Here is an 11226-nt window from a genome sequence, read left to right as displayed (position 1 = left end):
TTTGTGTCACTTACCTTACTCAAGCTCCCTATCTACAGTCATGTCTCTTTAAGCATATATATATATATATATATATATATATATATATATATATATATACTTTATTCTTAAAGCTGCAAATCACAGAAATATCACAATATCACAAAAAACTTCTGCTCAGAGTTTCACGTTCCCGTTCGTGAACGTGAAAGAATGATCACAAGAATATATATATATTTATATATGTATGTGTGTGTGTGTGTGTGTGTATAATGTACACACACACACACACACACACACACACACACACACACATATATATATATATATATATTAGTGTTTAACGTTGCCAGAAACTGGCAAGTGAGAGGTGTCTGTGCCAAGTTTAATTGTTTGATTTAGCATGGTTTCAATGGCTGAATGCCTTTCCTTATGCCAACCACATTATAATATTCTGGGTGCTCTTTTGGTGGCACCAGCACCGGCAACGTCACCTAGTATCATGCAAAACAAAGACCCCCCCCCCTGACACTGCGGCGGGATGATGTTGAATTAAGGAGGGTAGCTTTTTAGCAGTTGATGAGAAGGTGGAAAGTATAAAAGAGGAAAAAGTGGTAGGTGTGTTGCTGTGGAGGTGATACACTGATATGCCAGTTGGAAAAGAAAGGAGAGAAAGACAGGTAGAGAGTGTGAGAGAGGGTGGTGCAGATTTGTTTGGACATAACCTAAAATTATAGTTGGGTGTGAATATATGCGAAGAGATAAAGAGGATCGGACTGTGTGAGTTGGCATATAATACATACATGCATACGTGTGTGTGTGTGTGTGTGTGTGTGTGTGTGTGTGTGTGCGCGTATGTGTGTGTGTGTGTGTATTTCAACATATAAAACTGTATGAAGATAGCGAGTTGGCTGAATCGTTACCGCGCTGGGCAAAATGCTTAGCGACATATCATCCGCCTTTATATTCTGGGTTCAAATTCCACCGAAGTCAACTCTGCCTCACATACTTGCAGGGTTGATAAAATAAATACTAGTTGATCACTTGAGTCGATGTAATCGACTTTTCCGCCCAATTTTCTGGTCTTGTGCCAAAATTTGAAACCAATGTATTTTGTATTAAATACAAAAAAAAAAAAAAAAAAGATTGTTTGGAGTATTTATATTATCAATGCTTCCGGGCACGAATTGTCCAAAATGACGTTAAAGAAAAAATTATTATATATCTGGTGAGACAGAGACAGCGGTGGTCATGTGTGTCTACTTGATGCGTTGCGTATATACCTTTACACACACACACACACACACACACACACACACACACACACACACACACACACGTAAAACAGAAGTATTTGAATTGCAGACTTATAGGTACTATTTTGACTTTTGCTGCTGGTTTTTATATTTATCTAAGTTAGTTTTGACAGAGCAGACCTACAATGAATTCCATTTCATTTATGTATATCATAAGTTGGCGGCATTTTATTTGTAGAGTATTTGGCTCCTATTCTTGCTGGTTAAAAGATCATGTAAATATTTCTGTTGGTTCATAATATTTATAATTTAAAATAATAGAAAAGCTTGAATTGCCATCGCTCCTATTAGCTTAAATATATAACGGAAAGAGCAGTTACGTTGCTAAAGAAATATTTATGAATCACTAAATAAAATTAAGGTTTCCATGAAGCATTTGTTGTATGAAACAGTTAAATATTACACATATTTTAATTTACTTCATTTTATTTTTTACTTATTTTGAAATTAGAAGGGTCGTTGTAAAGACTGAGAAAAAACATGGTTACCTTAACTGCTCTTCTTTTTGTGGTGGTTGTTTTTATTGCCGTTTTATTTGTAGGGCCTCATTTCAGCAATGACAGAAGACACATTTTCAAACGTGTTCTGTCACATGCTGTGACACCTTCTTCAGCGGCAACTTGGTGTGTTCAGCTACCAGCTCAGGCTCTGCTCCTCGTCAAGTTGAGAAAAAGCAAGCTGTCAAAGTGTCGATCGCTCTCCGACAGGTTTATAGTCGAGCCTCTGACAGTAGGGGACTTTCAGCGTTCTCGGCCCCCGGATCACATCCCTACTCACTGCTATCGAGTCAGAGATGGTGTACCCCGTGAGTCACAGTGGCTGCTCCAAGGCATCTTCCTTGCCATCCTCCGGGGCAACACGTTTTCCATTTTGTCTACTGGGCCCATGAGCCAGAACAAGTTAGGGATAGACTGAAAGACAAAACGAAGAGAGATGTTGGCCAAGGACTATCAAAAGAGTGGTCACACACCCATACGGTCAGAGAAGGTCAAAATATGTTTATTGCCTCGACGATCAATGAGGCCGATGCAAGACCTTCAAGAGAACCGACACACCTTGTTCTGTTTCAACTATCACCGTTGTCTTTATTATATCTACCTCTCTACAAACTCTCGGATCTTTTCAGTTTGGCTGCTAATATTCGAAAATTCACAGTTTGTTTAAAATTTTAAAATTTGTTACACTAATGTAGTTTTCCAAGCTGAATTTCAGGAGATATTTCACTTTTTCTAGAAAAAATTTTCTTCAAAAGTTATCGAGGTTTAAGATTTGATAATGTTCACCCAATCAGGATACAGGATTTGGTAGCTGTTTATTTTATGCGTGGCGTATTTTAATATAAAACAGTAAATAAACCGACTTCAGCTTCACGAACGATTTATAACTCCTCATAATTTTTTTTTAAGTTTTACAATTTTCAGAAATTTTTTTGCGAATTTGTATTTCTACACTCAGGAATTTATACTATTATGCAAAAAAAAAAAAGCAAACAAAAAAAAAAGATTTAAGGGTGGCATGATTTAAGGCCTATTTGGCTGTTATTTTTAGGACATCTCTCGACCAACAGAGTACAGCGTCGACGCACATTCTTTCGCACAGAATATATTTGTCAACACGTGCTATCTTACAAACAAAAGAGTTCTCATGCTTGGCTTGTTACAATGGAAACAGGCATGAATGTGTCTGTGTCTTACGATTGATTAGAAATTACCAAAAAGTGTTCAAACTTTAAGACCTAATAACACTTTGTTTATTGATTTATTGCGAAAATGAATTTCAAAGCAGTGATTAGCATATAAAGCCATATCATGACTCAGAATGTGAAATCAATTCGACCAGGTATTGAAGAGATTGAAAATTGTCAGCCAAACTGAAAAGATCCCAACTCTCCATTATTCACCTCAGTGGAATAATGTAGTGTCATTGATAAGACTTTAGTGTAAAATCTGAGAGAAACGTGCTTGCTCTTTCGAGCAGCTCGGGTTACATTGCAATACTGACTCTCTCGTTGACTCGACGACTGATAATGTTTAACTCATGTCTAACATAATCGAGCAGATATATTTGCTCAGAATCATCTCAGTTCCATCTTTATAAGTTTACCTCGGACTATACCATCTAATGTATACATCCTGCAAATAATGTGTGACTGGAAAAATATTTTGTTGGCTGCTTCTTCTAGTAGGTCGAAGGCTTACGGTGAGACTCTTCTGCTGTCTTCGTCATCATGCAAATGTTTATTAATGGCGGCTAATTGTTAAGCTGACTGAAGAGTCTCATATTAATCGTTTTATCGAGATCTGTTTTACATCATATTAATATTCTCTTAATCTGAAGACATACTCAATTAATATTTATGCGATTAAGGTATTTAGTTTTCATCAACTTTTTTTTTTGTTTTTTGATTTTCAAACAGATGCCGAGATAATCCTTGCAAGCTTCTAATATAGCCGAGCAGGCATTAATGACAAACAAATACACAGCGTTTACACACGCACGCACACACGCTGACGAATGTACACATATACATACATATCCATATATATATATATATATATATATATATATATATATATATATATATATATATATATATATATATATATATATATATATATATATATATATATTATTTAAAATTATTTAAAATTATAATACAGGGTATCAAGGGATACCACCACGCTGAAAAAATAGCAGTCAAATCCTGACTCCAAAACCACAATAAATGTCCGCAAGGCACGATTAGCGAAGACGAAGACCAAATAAACCAGTAAAAATAATAAGATAATTTCAAATCCTGGATTTCTGGCTTTGCATAAATGCTCTGCCTTCATCAGTGAAATATACTCAAGTACATAAATACAAATACATGTATATTTATTGTGGTTTTGGAGTCAGGATTTGACTGCTATTTTTTCAGCGTGGTGGTATCCCTTGATACCCTGTATTATAATTTTAAATAATTATTACCTTTGATGGTTTTTATTCCCATGCTGACCACTTGATAAGATCAATATTTTAAATACCGATCTTATCCTTATTTATATAAATATATATATATATATATATATATATATATATATATATATATATATATACGTATGTGTCTGTTTGTATATGTGTTAATGTTTACTTAGTCATACAATAAAATAAACAATTTTCTACGGCTAATTCTTGGTAAGTATTGCTGTTAATTCATTTGTACTGAGTGACCGCAGTTTCACTAAATCTTGTATGCTGTCCGAGAAGTTTGAACTATAAGCTGGTTGAATTTTTCACACCCTTTCTCACACACTTACACAAACATAATGATAGTAAACATATAAATGTTTCACAAACTTTATTTCTAAAGGAATATAATTTTATTAGAATTTGAATTTTCCTAAATTGTTTCACGCACATTCTCTCCGGCATTTATTCTAACGATCGGTGTTGAAAGGTAACTTTGAAATATATGAACAAAAATATTTATAAACGCATTGAAATATGATTAGCAATGAAGATATGATTAGTTGTTTACGAATATTTTATTTAAATGTTTCGCACTCATTCATTAAATCAATCGTTTGAATAAATGCTAACGTGAAACCGAGCGTAACGATTCAAGAAACTTCAACTTTTGATAAAGTATAAGCACTCTACATTGTGTGTTGTATACTTATTTGTTCGTTTTAAATCACAAACATTCTATAGTTCATAAAATTTATGCTAATGAAGTATTACAGCCTCAGGATATTTAATTCTACATACACTCGATGGGTGGTATGTAAGACTACTTTGCTTTTTAAAAAAAAGTTCAATAGGAACACACATTCGAGATTACGGAAAAGGAACGTTTAAGCTATGGATGCAAAGTACAGACAATGTTTTAAATTTGAGAGGGGGACTTGTATTATGATAAAACTAAAATTAATATGACATTCAATATTTGAGGCCCCGTAGCAATGTTCGAAAACAAAAGTAAAATAATTTTGTTTTTAATGCTGCATGTCGTGTATTTGTGTGTGATATAATTAAACACATGCACAAACACATGCACACAACATGCATGCGCGCAATCAAATATGCACATAGATGCGCGAGCGTATATGTGTGTGTGTGTATGTGTGCGTGTGTGCGCGCGTGTGTGTAAGTATTTATGTACATCTATTAGTATGTATGTATGTATCCGCAGAGAGAAAATGCGGATATAACAGGCGAAGAATCACCATTACGACCTAAATGGTTTCAATTCAGATTCGATGTTGTCACGACAACAATGTACAACACATGAAATAATTTTGATATTTATACATTTACTTTACTCATTTTTAAACAGCTTCACTTCAAAAGTAGATGGATTAGTAGAAACATTAGATCATCACACAAAAATAGACATGCAGAATTTTGCTGTAGTTTCTTATGTTTTCAGCTGGATTCCTGCCGAGACCAACATTCTCTTTTATCATTCTTAGTAAGTCGATATAATTTAAACCATTCAAGCGACGGAGTCGATTTGAGTGTCTATTCTCATCCACCAAAATTTTTGGTTTAGCGCCAATTGAAGAATGAAAAAATAACTATTGACAATATGGATTTCGATCACTTCACGAGCAGACAGAGATTACAGTTCCTGAATATTTTGGTCCCATTCGGCTTTTAAGCAGTTTTCTTTCCTTGGATAAGCTATTTAAAATTACTGATAGGCATTTATGTTCACGAGTAGTCTATTAGCTGGAAGTGGATTTGCCAATAACTATAAGGGACAAATTAACAAAACAAAAAAACAACATCGAGATACTTCGTTTTTTTTTTTTGTACTTACATATTCTCTTCGTTATAACACCAAAACTATATTGATTTCATATTCTGGCACAAAAATCAATTACGTCGGCCCCAGTGCTCTACAAATACTTATCTTATCGACCCCTAAAGAGATGAAAGGCAAAATCGACCTCGATGGAATTTAGACTCAAAACGTAATGACAAACGAAATGTTGGTAAGTATTTTGCCCGGCGTGCTAACGATTCTGAAAGCACGCCGCCTTATAACACCCAAACTATATTAAAATATTTTAAGCGTATGTATATACATACATAAATGAGTTCACACACACACACACACACATACACACACACACACACACACCACACACACAGAGCAAAAGCTTCTTTCGAATTATTGCCCCTTCTCTATAATTATTGCTGCATCCCCAGATTTATTGTTTTTACAAGGTCAATACAAAGCAATGGAATTAATAAAGCTATTCAGCATGGATACAATTTTAAGCAACTTCTTTCATATATTTTCTATGTAGCCGTAGTTTCTGCGTAAAATATCTTGTCGTTAGTGAAGAATTATTGGACTTTAGGTATATGTCAGCCTTCTCTCTGCTAGTCAAGAGTGCTTCGGCATAATGCTTGCTTCATTGTGCATTCATCTGCATAAGTAAAAAAATCCTTAATACGATTTTATTGCAAATATGAGGTTACTAGTGGAAAATATTCTATTTTCTTTAACCTGTGGACAGAATCTAATCGTCGCCGGATGTAAAATGGAAGTAGTAAGTTTTGTCGAGCTTATTGTTTTTCTTTTCTTCCATACTTCTCTCCTTTTATTTGTTTAATAAAATATTTTTTTCCTGGTTCTCCTTCTGGCTAAATACTTGCTTGTACGTACTTAAAACAGCTGGAGTATTTTCTAGAAATCATGTTTATACAAGTTAAATTAATTAGTAAAGCTATACAAGTTCAGTTATGTGTTAAAGAATTTATTTCACTCACATCCCATAATAAATTGTCTATATAGCTGATATTTTGACATAAATCACCGTATACGTAAGTATAATTGTCAGTCTGCAGATATTAGTTGGACTTCGCTTGTTGCTATATCATATTTGAATAATTAGATTCAGCTACACTTAACTTCTTTGATAAACATAGCACTGCTTAGTTATTTATCCTACGATAACATTTCAGACATTACTGTTCACAAGCGTTAGTTATAAAAGTGAGATCAATGTCGTCATGAAATAAACATTCAAATTTGTCAGGAAAAGTAATATTTATCCCCACTTAGACGTGGATGTTCTGTTAGAACAAAGTATACAAAGGTAAATGTCATGAGAAAAACTCTTATATTGGCTTTTTGGTGCAAAATGCACTCTTGCTTATATCACTAGCGAGGAGATAAATTCCCACCACCTCCAGCGTCCGGACTACCAGATCACGTGATTTCGACTTTGTTTGGTCATGTCAATGATGGACACTCGAATTCTAAAGGCAGTAGTGATCCATCTCCCCGCCAATGATATATAGACTGGCAATGCCAGAACAGGCGCTGGTGACGTGATTGGCCTGTTAGCTTGTCAGGAAAAGCTCTCTTTAAAATATTCAATTCTATTTGATGAACTAATGCCCGACCAAATTCTAGGTTTTTGTACGTACGTTCGTAAATATTTCGATCATTTTAGAATATTTGGACGAATATCGACGGTACAGATGTAAGAATCCTGAAAACAACCCACTTCTATTGTTCCGAATTAGAGAAGTGAGAAACGTTTGCTATGTTCTGGATCAAACATCGATTTCAAGAAGCACATTTCTTCTAAACATAACGTTCCCAAAACGGTACCTTGGAGCTATTAAACATACATTACATTATATCACCCTTCTTCGCATTTTTATGACATAATGCATTTTCTTCCATCTCAACATCTCAACAGGTGTGTTAATGTTCATATATTCCTTTGAAATCAGTATCTATTTCAATTTGATCCAACGTATATTTGAAGAAGAACTATATACAAGCCACCATCCTGGTTAATGAATGAAATGTGAATTCAGCATTAAGTTTTCGGTAACAATTCGAAGAAATTTTGTGATTAGCGCCCTCTTTGTAGTTACGAAATATACACAAAATGTTCGTCCTGTTTCTCTACACCTACAATTATTTTAATTTGGTGTTAGCAAGTTGGTGAGAGTGTCACCAATGATTTTTTCACAATTTTACAACTTCAAATAGAAAAATATGTATTGGGAAATAAAGTTTATTTACTTTTTGGATACTAAAAATAAAACTGCATAACAACATTTTTTAAAGTCTTTTATCTATTTTTTTTGGGGGGGGGGTGGAGGGTCAGTGACTGTAATTTCTTATTTGCTGATATCTATAAATCAAAAGAAATGACTACTATTCCCTTCAGACTTTGCTTTTGTGACCTGGACGTCAATGTTTTGAAACTGACCTATTTTCCATTACATTTCAAGCATGTTCAACTCTGACTTGCTGAAGCAGAAATATCGTTATAGCAAATATTCTGCTCAATACCATAGATTTACATGTCATTTGCTTGATCATAATCACTTGAGCATGTCCCTTAGTGGCTGGCAATATGTACATCTTTGATCACGAATAAGAGTAGTAAGGGAGTATCATAGCTATGCATTGAGAAGGATTCTTTGGGGTTTGAATAAATGTAACAAAAGCAAAGTATGGAGGGAATATTAACCATTTTCATACTTTCTGGGGGTAAGCAAATAGGAAATAACAATTGCTATCCAAGGATAGCAAAATTCATGTTACACATATACATGTATATGATACATGTATATGATACACTTACAAAAATTTCGTTGATCAATAAGTAACGAAAGATACCTTCATATCGAAACTGGCATTAATCAGTTAAACTGATCAGTAACGAGTTTGGACGGTTTCTTCCTTGTAGTGTATTCATACATATATGAAGAGGAATTTATTCATTAGAATACTTTCTTATTACTATTATAAAAATACATAACACTACTATCTTCACAATAGCTATTGCAAATTTTTCAGAAATATATATATCTAGTTCGAATTCAGTCAGTTACAGTGAATACCTGCGGAAATAAAACACCTGCTACTGCTTCAGACGTCGAACTGACAGAAACGTAGAGTAGATTTTAAAAATACCCAAGAAACTCTGATTTCTGGATAGACACAACATCTCTAATTACACTGATATCGTATCGTCAATGCAATCAATCTCCTTTTGATGATATTATAATTCATCGATTGCAGAATGATGATAAGCAAAACTACCATTGGTGATGGTAGTTGGTATTCCTATCCGCTCTACGCCCAATCGCTGAAAATATTTCCCCTTAAATTTGCATTTTTTTATAATAAAATTTTAATAATCAAAACATTGGCGATGGAATTAGAACTCAGAACAATTGCATAAATATCTCAGTTCTAATACTGCCGAGATCATATTTACTTTTATATTTCCAGAATCAATAAAATGAAGTACCTGTAAAAGAATTTTTTTTTAAATCGAAAATATAGCATTTTTAAAGATGAGGTTCATAATCTAAAAATCAAAACACAAAAATTAAATTTCAGCCCTCTAGACATTTTATTCAGATACCTAATTGGATATCTGCGATGAAATGGCATAAATATCAACTATGTTAGATGTCAATAGTATTTTTCTAGAGATTATTTATATTCTTGTTTTGATTATTAAAATTTTATTATAAAAAAATGCAAATTTAAGGGAAAATATTTTCAGCGATTCTGTGTTTTATTTTTTGAGATGAATGATATTAACCTTCAGGTTAGTGTACCAAGAAAACTTCGAAAATGACTTGCACAGATGTTAAAGTATATTAATATTCAAAGCACTATACAAAAACTATCACCCGTCAACATCTGGCTAGCAATTATAATAATTTTGTTGCCCACCTCCTAACGTTTGAATTATTGTTTATATTTGTTATTAATTATTTTAGCTTTATTTTAATTACAGAGGTAAATCATGGCTAAAGTCATGAACGATTTAATATATCTCCAGCTTCGGTTGCTTTTAGCATTCTTGCAATGGATAAAACAGTTAAACTTGAACAGTAATAGATGTATCTCTTCAGATCTTAGCATGCATATAGGTTATTTATATGTAGAAAAAATGCTAACACCACAATATACATTTATATTACAAACATACATGTATATTTATGTGTATGTAAGTAATTATATTTAAGCATGTCTGCATGTATGTGTGTTATGTATGTGTTTGTGTGTGTGTGTGTGTGTGTGTGTGTGTGTGAGTGCGGGTTAGAATTAATGAAAGAAAAAAGGACACGATAGAGCTGAGTAAAACAAATTAATTTAATACGTGGAATAGTGAATTTTCCAGAGCGTGGGGAGGATAGGAATACCAACTACATCTTGTAGTTTTTATATTTCTTAGAAATCATTTTTAGCAGAATACGCGCTTACTCCCTCTCCCCCCCTCTCGCTCTCTCTCTCTCACACACACACTCCCATACACACATGCGTATACATATATGCGTATTTTATTTATATATTGATAAAAAGTAAAATTTTTATATTTGACATTACATTTTATATTCAGTTCTTAGATCGAAACGACGTACTCTGGTGGCCTCAGAGCTAGGGTGGGAGGAGTATCCAGTGCGGGTAGTTCACTGAATAAATCTGCTAGAGATATCTTCCTGAGGTTAAATGGCAGTATCGTCAGGACAGCAACATTAAAGTGGCCAAATCAACACTATCAAATAATTATGTTTTAACTCTTTTTCTCCGTCTCCGTCTCCGTCTCTCTCTCTCTCTCTCTCTCTCTCTCTCTCTCTCTGTATGCATACACACACACACACAAATATATATATATATATACATACATATATATATATATATATATATATATATATATATATATATATATATATATACATATATATAATTATAAATAATATAAATAAGGGCAACACGAAAAAAATTCTTTACCAATATGCTGAAAAATAGAAAATGGACGCTAAATCTTCTAACCAAATAAAATATTTTCATTTGTATTATTACGCCGAAACGAAGAAGGCAAGCTAACAGAAATTCATGAATATATAGTTATCCCTAATCGGTTTTGCTTTTTGGATTAATCCCAAAAGG

The sequence above is a fragment of the Octopus bimaculoides genome, chromosome 7 (assembly GCF_046866305.1).
Source record: "Octopus bimaculoides isolate indiv1 chromosome 7, ASM4686630v1, whole genome shotgun sequence".
NCBI classification, from domain to species: Eukaryota; Metazoa; Mollusca; class Cephalopoda; order Octopoda; family Octopodidae; genus Octopus; species Octopus bimaculoides.
Note: the sequence above shows the minus strand (reverse complement) of the source record.